General features: G+C 38.9%; 1 long non-coding RNA gene across 1 annotated transcript; it reads left to right on the top strand.

Moving 5' to 3' along the window:
• Window positions 1–4732: 4732 nt before the first annotated feature.
• On the top strand, window positions 4733–6382 carry LOC145518767 (uncharacterized). The gene is made up of 2 exons (XR_014063278.1): window positions 4733–5019; window positions 5240–6382. It is a non-coding gene; the product is annotated as an uncharacterized LOC145518767 (long non-coding RNA).
• The last annotated feature ends 4869 nt before the right edge of the window (window positions 6383–11251 follow it).

Genomic DNA, 11251 nt, shown 5'->3' on the forward strand with positions numbered 1-11251 from the left:
TTTACAGCATCTCTATGAAATAAAGTTATCACTCCCATTTTATAGATACAGAAATTTTGGTACAAGGATATAAAATAAGCACACCCACACCCAATATCTTGCCTGGTAGTAACACAAGATGAAAACCCCAGCAGGCTGACTCCAAACAATACATTTCTAACAACCAGACATTAATGATTGAAAATATATTTTAGGGAGGTAATTCCTCAAATAAAACTCAAAAGGTTTTAAAAAAGTATAGCTGTAGCTATGCAATTTCTCACCATATATAAAGTGCATATACCATTATATACACTTATATTTCAAATTCTATTTGAGAATATGCTTTATTCGTATTCTAAATCAAGAAAATAATCAAATATAAAGGTCGTAAAAGCCAATCCTCACGGACTTACTCGATACAACTTCTTACGCTGACACCATATTTTAACACCAGCTCACAATCCATCAAACCTATCCATACTTAATTTCATAAACATGAGTTTTTTTTAACCAAATTCTTTTGATGAAAATTATACTCTCATGGCTATAATTAAGCTATAGATTGTAGGTCTCTCTGTGTGTTTAGATATATATGCCATTAGGAAATTAGTTTCTTCTGAAATGAAGAGAAACAATTAAGGAAACCTATCTGTGAAGGTTAAAAATCACTTGAAAAGGGTCTGATTTATGAGGAAAAGTCTAAGAAGCCAGATAAGCAGATATCTGATGAGAGATGAGATAAAGGTAGTAATATAACTGAAAGTTATAAACACCATTGAAGACAGAACTATTTGTCATCTTGCTTTTTCTGCTGTATTGTGGAACACTGTGATATTGTCAAGTATGAAGAAACAGTCTCCCCACTTTTGAGGTTATATAACCTGCTGCCTCAGAAATGCAACTCCCAGATAAAAGTAGAACATGTTTGCCATTTATAAAATGGGTAGCAATTTGCTGTGAGTAGACTTAATTTCATTAAATCTTCTGAGATTCCATATGAATCATTCTGTCAATACTGACTGCAATTTAGACAAAAACTATTCAACCTAGGAATCTTCTCTTTTGTGTAAACTATGCTCATCTCAAAAGATAATTACTTCAAGGCTGCTCACTTACAAAATGGCCCCAGAATTTATCCTTTATCCTATGCCTCCTATTGCAATGAGGTTCTCCTCACCAGCAGGCAAGAGACACATTAGTTCAATTAGAATGCTTCCCATTGGAGGAAGTAAGACAGCATACACCAGGCCGAGTTCTAACCCAGGACAGCCCTTTACCTGACGCCCAGGACTCCTGTGAAACCAAGTCGATGCTCCCCTCTAGTGGATCAGAGAGCAGAGGATGGAACTGTAGGGAAACAGACCAGATGGCAGTAAATGCAGAACCTAACCACACATCAACACCCAAGACCTAGAAATCCAGAAATTTCTGTCAAGCTCTCAAAAACAGAAGACAAAAATAAATAGAATGAAAGTTAAAATAAAATGTGCTATCCCCTAAGGAAAAAAAAAAAAAAGACTGAAACTGTTTACATTGTTCAAAACAGATGAATGTAATGATTCAAAACGAAACTGTAATCACTGTGTACAAATCAGTGAGGGGAAAGAGGATGAAGACCTATTTAAAATGCTGGAGCACCAACACTTGACTCCTTGGAAAAGACCCTGATGCTGGGAAAGACTGAGGGCAGGAGGAGAAGGGGACGACAGAGGATGAGATGGTTGGATGGCATCACCGACTCAATGGACATGGGTTTGAGCAAACCCCGGGAGGTAGTGAAGAACAAAGAAGCCTGGTGTGCTGCAGTCCATGGGGTCCCAAAGAGTCAGACGTGACTGAGCGATCGAACAACAACAACAACAAATGCTTTTAACAGAGTCAATAACATTTCTATAGAAATTCAAAGACACAGCCCAGGCACAGAGCTATGGGACATGGAGGTATTTGTGGGGATCAAGCCAGGAAAAAATTGTTGTGGTGATAGTGACATACTAAATTGGGAAGGTATTTTAGATAACATACCAATGATGGCAATTCAAATTAAAAAAAAAATCATTCATTTATCCTAGGCAGGATAATGAGTGACAATTTTGTACTCTTAACTTCCTTAATTTATTATCTATGTTGAAGTTTATAATCTGTTTTTCCTAAATCGTAAATGCAAAACAGAAATTACCTGTCATTCTAAAAATAATCATTTATTCATTTGAATTGCTATTTTTGGTATATTGTCTAAAATACCTTCCCAACTCGGTACATCACTATTACCAGAGCACATCTCTGATGTCTGTGTGTGATAAAGAGATCATGGTTGCAGGGACAAACATACATCTTGAGATCATAACCCAGGATAATCTCATTTCAAAAAGCCTCTCACATATATAGAACAATTATTTCAGTTTGTTACACTGAACTTGAGTTGCCAAGCCCAATACATAGACAACTCACAAGAATAGATATTATTCTTGACAGGATCATTATACAAAGGTTTGAGTTGTCAGGGAAGATGGGAAAACCTAGGATATGTTCCTTTGATGCATAATCTTTCCTCCTTTCTTTTTGGATTTCTCCATTATGTATTTTATTTAACCTTACAAATGGAAATGTCAGTTTTCTGGGAGGAAGCTGGTGGCAAGGTCATTTGACTGCTGGATGGATTTAATGCGAGCCTCCAGGAAATACGCAAACCTCACATGTGTTTAAGAATCTTCACCTTGAACAAATTGCTTGTTACATGCAGATAACTCCAAGTACAGTCTCAGGCTGTTAAGTGTATTATCCCACTGGACTATTTCATAAATTATGACTCGTCAAAGCTTAAGTCTCAAATAAATTTGAATTTTTAAATGGTGACTCTTTTATCTTATAATTTGATTATGCTTTATAAAATTGAAACACAAATTCTAATAGAATTACTCAAAGTTAATTATTATTTACAGAAAAAAATTATTTGACCTTTCATAATCATGAAGGACAAAGGAGAAATTGATGCTTAATTGTATGCTATTGAAAAAAGACTAAGCAAGACATCACATCAGTAGTTTTCTCAATGTAAATAGTTTAATTCCCACAAATATATCTGCAAGTATATTAAATTTACCACTCATTTTATCTACCATACTCCAACACAAAATATTCAAAGTTATTGTTATGATTCATCTATTATATCAAGTTTTCTGTGAACATGCAATTTTCTGCATGAAAATTTTATCCATCTTTAAACTTTCTATATAGGGAAGTTGAGCATGAAAGATACACTGGAGAAGTCACAGGTGTATTTCTATATATTGAGTTATGACTGTTTTGAAAATGTCACCATCATTTCTACAGTAAGCATCTTATTTCAGGATGGCTGTTTTCTATACAAAGCACATATATAGAGAACTCAAATTCCTTAAATAAGAATGGACATTCTCTTTCAAATGTGCCTAACAGTTTAACTCCTTTACACATCTATGCAATTTGTGTTTGTATATTCTTAAACTTTGTCTGGATGACAAATATTTTGGCAGAAAAGGAATTATGCAATACGGGTATGTGACATAAAAACTTGACTGAGAAGTCTAGGAGCCCTTCGGAGAAGGCAACCATCTAATGAAAGTATTATCATGCCAGTTAGATGGCAGTAGAAACACAGGGACTCAGGAGAATGAAGCTCTGAGTCCACCTGGACTGACCCACCCACAAAAGTATTAACAGGATGCATATGACTCAACAGCAATACAGGCTGCATTCCCAGAGAAAGACATCTCATCATTTTCATTTTGTACACGGCTATTGAGAGCATCCTGCTCGACCGTGAATTAACAGTTCTAGCAAGTTGCATCTTGCAGCGCGGAGTAACACCACCTGCAAACCTTTGGAAAAAGAGATCAAGATTGCCAAGGACTTCTGAAGGGAAATCACTCAAAGCCAGCCAGAGGTTCTATACACATGAGTGTCAGCTCCCACACAGGAGGTCACAGGTAAATAACAGATAAAGCCTCTGTCCTGGGGTAAGGAGATGAGGGCATCTGTCAGGAGCTGGGTCACCTCAGGGGAGACATTCGATTTCTTTAAATCTGTTTCACATTGGCACAGTGACTGTAATTCCTGCTCACCAACTTCAGAGGACTGTTTTGAAAATTAAGTCAAATAATAGATATGAAAGTGTACTTTCTAGACTGCCAACTTCACAGAAATACTTTATCTTCCAAGGTTATTGGAGAAAATATGATCCTCTTTTATTTGCTTCCTTTTCTCTGATTCCTTATTTTCTCATCTGCAAAAGAAAAGATTTGTACGAGAGGAGCCCATGATCTCCGGCTCAGAAATTCTGCAATATTAAGAGGCGTATGCTGGTAAAGAAACTTTTAAAAGAGTAAGAAGCCTCAAGTCTCTTCCTTTTTGAGTATCTAAGAATATCTCTTGTTTTATATCTAAAAATATAAGAAACATGTTTAATAATCTGAAGAATGGAAAAAAATTAGAAATCCTGTCAGTAGCTACTCAGGCTATATGCATACAGTCATTGATAAAGGAAGTGATAGGTTAATTTGAGGCTTTTCAAGCAGAACTGATAGAACAGCAGAATGGTGGTTGCCAAAGGCCGGAGGAAATGATGGTTAAGGGTAGAACTTGCAACTAGTAGATACACAATAATAAGCAGATAAAAAGTTCTGGAGATCTAATGTTCAAAACCGTGATTATAGTTAGCAACAATGTATTATCAACTTCAAAGTTGTTAGGAAACTGTTCTTGCCATAAAGAAGAAATGATCATTACAGGACATGATAGAGGTATTAACTAATGCTACAGTCGCACTATACGGCAATATATAAATTCACCAAGCCAACACCTTGTACAGCTTAAACTTACACAATGTTAGACACCAACTGTATCACAGTAAATTAAAAAAAATCCAAGGCTTTCTTAACTGCAAGGCTTAAATGATTCATCGTGCTGAAATTCCCCAACTGTCCATACCCTTCTGGCGAAGTCGTTCTGGCGGCGAGTGACTTCCTCTCCCCGTGACAACAGAGCATGGTGGCGTCTTCGGTGAGTGTGGATCAGACACCTCTTTGATCCAGCGCTGGTTCTGTTGTGTGGCTCTTTCTCTGGGTCTGATGCTCTGCGTATCCTGTGACCGCTTGCCTCGGTCAGGATTATGATTGGGAGAGGATGTTTGCTTGCTACATTTACGGTAGCGTGAGGAGGCCAGTTCTTAATAAAATAGGTGCAAGACTAGTTTTCAATAGTACTTGCATTTTCCCCTCAGGATACAGCTTCTGGTGTGGGCTGAGCCGCTTCTCTGTGCCTGCATCCTACACTAACTGTCATATTTGGAATTGGGGTCAGCTGGCATTTTATCCTTGTGCCACTGATGTTGTGGGACATCTCCTAGTTCGTTCTAATATGAAATTTTTGTGCACTTCCAATCCTTGGGACATTTTCATCCTGTTCATTACAACCACTTTCATCACTGATGTTGACAAGTTCATCTTCACTGACTTCTTCTGACGGCATATTCAGAGTCTCGGACCAGCAGCAGTGATGACAGGCCTACGGTTGACTTCTCCTGTGACTGAAGCTACGTGTGATTCAGATTTGATTTCTTGTGGTGTTTTTGGTTTCTTTGGGGACTTGCCTCTGTATTAGCCACAGATCAACTCTGGACCGGCAACCGTGACAACAGACCCATGGTTGACTTCTCCTACAGCTCCACGTATGTGTGACTCAGATTTTATTTTGATGGTGTTTTCAGTTTCTTTCCTGGGCTTTATCTGTATTACCCAACCCCTCGTTGAATTACAAAGTTGTGAAAAATGCTACTTGGGTTTATCCCTAGGATACAAGGAGGCAACACAGCTACATGCTTCACTGTCTGTGCATAAACTGAATATCAGATGCACAATGAGTCACCAAGGAACTCTGAGAGATTTGAGTGGGCTCTGATCACAGTGTATATGTTATCTACATAGAGGTCTGAATATTGAAAAGCTAGGAGCAAAGTTAGTACTTAATGCATTTACTCATAGTTAATATAATGAAATCAAAGTGGTTGTTGGTACTGTGTTATCTAACTGAACCAGGGTAATGAAATTCAAGCACATGGGAACTGTGTGAGAAAAGAGAGCTTCTGTGTGTGTGTGTGTGTGTGTGTGTGTGTGTGTGTGTGTGTAAGCAAGTTTTGTACACTCTGTTATACTATTTGGTGTGAACATGTTTTTGCTGTTGTACAAGCTGAAATGTTCTCTTTATCATCATGTGACCTAAAAATCCATGTAATTGTTTCAAGAAGTAACTAGAGATGCTTCAGAGGTTGTTGTACAGTGATAGGATTTCTTCTTGATAACAGTCTGAAGATACTTAATGTTTTCATTCCATTGTTGTTTATTGGATAAAAGACAAAAAACAAAAACAATTCTCAGTGTTTCCAATGTGTCAAACTGCAGTTAATGATTCTACTATTTTTCATTTCCCCATGCATTGTAAGTAACTAAAAGGAGTGTTTAACATTCAAACCAACATTTGTAAATGTCATGGAAAAAAACATGATTTTTGCCAATGATTAATAAGATCACTTTGCAGTTTCAGTCTGCAGAGTAAATTTCATAGTTCCACAGCACCATTAAAGCCAACATACACATCTACACACACATGACGGAGGACCAGGAGATGCTTTTAAGGATGAAAGTGAAAAGTGTCAGTCACTCAGTCGTGTCTGATTCTTTGTGACCCCATGGACTGTCACCTGCCAGGCTCTTCTGTCCATGGGACTCTCCAGGCAAGAATACAGGAGTCGATTTCTATTTCCCTCTCCAGGGGATCTTCTCAACCCAGGGACTGAACATGGGTCTCCTGCACTGCAGGCATTCTTTACCATCTGAGCCACCAGGGAACCCCACTTTTAAGGATAATCGAAGACTTGAAGGAAACAGATTGAATCAAGAGTTTGGCAATGAGTTTTTTTATGCCAATTTTATTTTACATAATTAAACTTGGTGCTCTTATGTATGTAAATTCATAACTAACATGGATTTCTTCTAAAAAAGAATTGATGTTTCTGTTCTCTGTACCTTCAAGGTGACATCTCCTCCACAGGTGGATTTAAAAAGTTTATTTTTAGTTCTCCATATGGCTGACTTGACTTCGCTCAAGCCATTACAAGGCACATTAGTTTCTTGCCAGGATGTTTCTTTATCATGGAAGTAGGCTTGAGGCTTCTCACACTCCATGATTTTAATGTTAAATCCCTTTCTTTGCCTTTAAATAACTCTCTTCTCTTCAGCTTCATCATTTCCCCATTGTCCTGTCTGTTGCACTGGAGTGCGTTATTTTTATACTTTCTCTTTTCAATCAAACACGTCCCTTGTGAGTTTTTTTTAACACTTCTATTTTGCATGATGCTGTTTCAGTTATCTCTATGAAATCCGCAAGGGCTAACATTTTTGCAGACCTTCAAGTTAAAGCAGTATTGGGCCAGCACGGAGAAGAGCGTCTACACTCTGCAGCACGGAGAAACTTTCCTGTTAATCATGTTGAAAGTCTTCTTGATGCAGCTTTTCTAACTGGTTTGTACTTCTCATGTTTCCCGATTATTTACCTTCTGTCTTTGGTTTACAAAATGCTGGGAGTTGATTTTACAATCAACTGTGTTGTTGCTATTGTTTAGTCACTCAGTCGTGTCCGACTCTCTGCGACTGTAGCCCACCAAGCTCTTCTGTCCATGGGATTCTCCAGGCAAGAATACTGGAGTGGGTTGCCGTTTCCTTTCCAGGGGATCTTCCCAATTCATGATCGGATCCAAGTCTCCTTCTTGGCAGGAGGACTTTTTACCACTGAACCACCCAGGACACCCACAATCAACTGTACATTGTCATTAATTAAGCATTTATGCTAAATCAAGGGTCCCCAACCTCCAGGATTTAACGCCTGATGATCTGAGGGGGAGTTGATGTAATAATAATAGAAATAAAGTGCACAGCAAATGAAATGTGTTTCAGTCATCCCAAAACCATCCCCTGCCCCCTGTCTGTGGAAAAATTTTCTTCCATGAATCCAGTCCCTGGGTCCAAAAAGGTTGGGGACCATGGTGCTAAATAGTCTAAGTTTTTCAAAGGTCTCTATCATCTACTATCAAGGTAGTATAGATGCTATTAATATAAAATAACGTATCATATAGAGAAATGTGGCTTTTTAATAAAAGATGTGTTGTCCCTCACTTTTGTTAGCACTAAGACAAGGTAATTGAAAGCAAGATGCTGGTCAAAGAGTTGATTTTATGGGCAATCTACAAGGCAAGTAAAACCGTTATATATAACTCAGTTCAAAGGTGGGAACCTAAATTGCTCTGGGAACATCTGGGGCCAAGTTTTTAACCTTAGACAGAAACATCACATCCATCTATAACTTTTTCTGAAACTTATTATCAAATGAGAAAAAAATTTCCTCGCTGACACCCTTATCTGACGATGGGGCTCTGACACTTGAATCAACTAATAATTGTAGCTGTTTCACATAAAAGGTCAGTTTTGACAAATGGCCTCTTGTACATGGTGAAAATACTCATTCACTGTCAGGGGCAGGTTTTATTCAACAAATGCAGTTATATAACCAGAGACACCTTTGGATGGACCACAGTATACCACAGGGCTTTTAGACAAGGAAAATCATAAAGCCACAACTTTGCCTTAAATGATCTTCCTGGTAACAAGAACAAACACAAATTAATATAAAAAGCTCTAGGTAGCAGAGTTATATGAACAGGTCACTGCAGTAACAGTAAGTCCCTGGTCAAAGGCAGATGAAGGTTAAAAGACAGGGTATCATGGGAGGTGTGGAATCACCATTATGAGAAAACTAGGTAGAGAAAGTCATAAGTAAATGAAAAATCCAAAGTAGTGATCTTCATATAAGTTTGGTCAAATGGGCAGTCACATGCATTCATTTTTTTAAGGTTGAGGAAGGAACATTGTATACAGTTATCTTCCTCTCTAGTCCCCAGATAATTTTCATGACTCATTGTTAACTTCTAAAAAATTATCCCTGAATGTCATCAGAATTAGCTGAAGTACTTTTAGGACTTAATAGCCAACATAATAAAATGTATCATTTTAGAACTTGGGTGCAAAATGGAAACAGACTTATGGATGTTGAAAACAAACTTATGGTTACCAACGGGGAGACACGTAGGGGGAGAAATAAATCAAGAACTACAGATGAGCAGATACCCACTATTGTACATAAGATGGTCTTCCCTGGTGGTTCAGCAGTAAAGAATCTGCCTGCAGTGCAGGAGACCAGGCTTCAATCCCTGGGTCAGGAAGATCCCCTGGAGGAGGGCATGGCCACCCACTTCAGTATTCTTGCCTGGGAAATCCCATGGACAGAGGATCTAGGCGGGCCACAGTCCAGAGCGTTGCACAGAGTCAGACACGACTTAGCGACTAAACAACAAACAACGTATACAATAGATAACCAACAAGGCCCTTCTGTACAGCACAGGGAATCTGCTCAATATTCTAGGATAAGCTATGTGAGAAAAAGAATCTAATAAAGAATAATTATGTGTATACATATAAGTGAATAACTTTGCTGTACACTTGAAACTAATTTAACATTGTAAATCAACAATACTCCAATAAAATTTAAATTTTTAAAAAAAGTGTCATTTTAGAAAAGAAAATTCTGTTTATGGTCACGTAGAAAAGGATCTAACTCACATAGCTTTCTGAGAAATGCGGACATGTATTCTGTGACCAAGAACTGATCCATCAAAATGAGTGCTTATTTGAATACCTACCGGGTGCTTAGCACTGCTGTGTTATGTGGGGAATGGAAAACAACAGTGGTATCAGAGTACATTTTATAATACTAAATTTGCCTATTGCAATAAGGGTTAAACAACTTTGGTGGGACAGTGTAACAGTTCACAGGAGATGAAGCTTAAAAGGGGATAGGGGGAAAGGGTGCCCTGCTGGCTGATCCTGATTTTCATCTTTACCACGACCACCTACTAGAACTGTGATGGCTAAGAGCAGCACTGCACGCCGTGATGGAGAGAAAAAGTAGAACCGCAGACAACAGAGAGAACAGGCTGCTGGGGCTGGACAGTGCAGACCGAGAAGGGAAGGGGGGGGGAGAAGAGTGCAGGGCAGGGGACACCAGAACAGGAGAGGCAGAGGGAAGGCTGGTGCGGAGGGAGGAGAAGTGAAAGGACACAGTAAGAGAGCCTGGGCTTCCCTGGTGATCCAGGGGCTAAGAATTCACCTGCCAGTGTAGGGGGCAGAGGGTAGATAGATCTCTGGTCTGGAAAGACGCCACAGGCCAACTCAGCCAGCACACCGCAGCTCCTGAGCCCCTGTGCCTGGAGCCAGTGCTCTACACCAGGAGAAGCCACCACAGTGAGAACCATGCTCTGCAACAAAGAGTAGCCCCCACTCGCTGTCCCTAGAGAAGCACCTGTGCAGAAAGAACCAGTGCATTCAAAAATAAACAAACAATTTATAAAAGAAAGAAAGTCCTGAAAATCCAAGCAAGTTCACAGAGGGGAAAAAAAAGAGTGAATGTTGCTCTTATTTTAAGAAGACAGTGACGATATGAAAATGTTGTTCAAGGCCTTTCCATTTGGCAACAAAAGGTTAGAATAATTGCCTTATTGATAATCAAATCCTACCCTTAGCTGAACCTTGGAATGGAGTGTCCTAGCAGAAGTGAATATTTGAAGATTCAAAATATTAAAACAGACACCCAGTAAGAACTCAGGACTCATGATAAAGGCAGCAGCATTACAAAAACAAGAGCTGCGGCCATTAAAACAGGCAGCCAAGGAAGAGGATGAAAGTGAGATGTCAGCAAATACTTGTAGTTGAAGCCACTCATGGAGAAATAAAAGCAATGGTAAGAAGGAAAGGGAAGTAGTATAATGTCCTGTTACAGAAATCACAAAGGAGATATTTTTAAGAGGCTGACCTACCTAAGTTGTTTCAAGTGTCAGAAAAAAGCCAAGAGCCATCAGGATAAGCTGGTAATGGTAAGAGAAGAAATATGGGAGGTACATACTTTCAGTGAAGTTCTAAGAAGAAAATTACAAGTGATGAAAGGAAAGGAAGCAGTGGGTGGTAAAGAGAGAGAGAAGAGAGACATAGTGTATCAGAGAGAAATGCAATGTGAATTAAAGATGTATCCTTGGAGAGGCAGGGAGCGTTATACCACGCAGCAGTTAAAGGCTATGGATTAGAGCTACCACATGCTGTGCTTAGTCACTCCGTTGTGTCCGACTCTTTGT

This window comes from Giraffa tippelskirchi, chromosome 8 (genome assembly GCF_054371585.1).
Source record: "Giraffa tippelskirchi isolate mGirTip1 chromosome 8, T2T-mGirTip1v1.2.pri, whole genome shotgun sequence".
In the NCBI taxonomy this organism is placed as follows: Eukaryota; Metazoa; Chordata; class Mammalia; order Artiodactyla; family Giraffidae; genus Giraffa; species Giraffa tippelskirchi.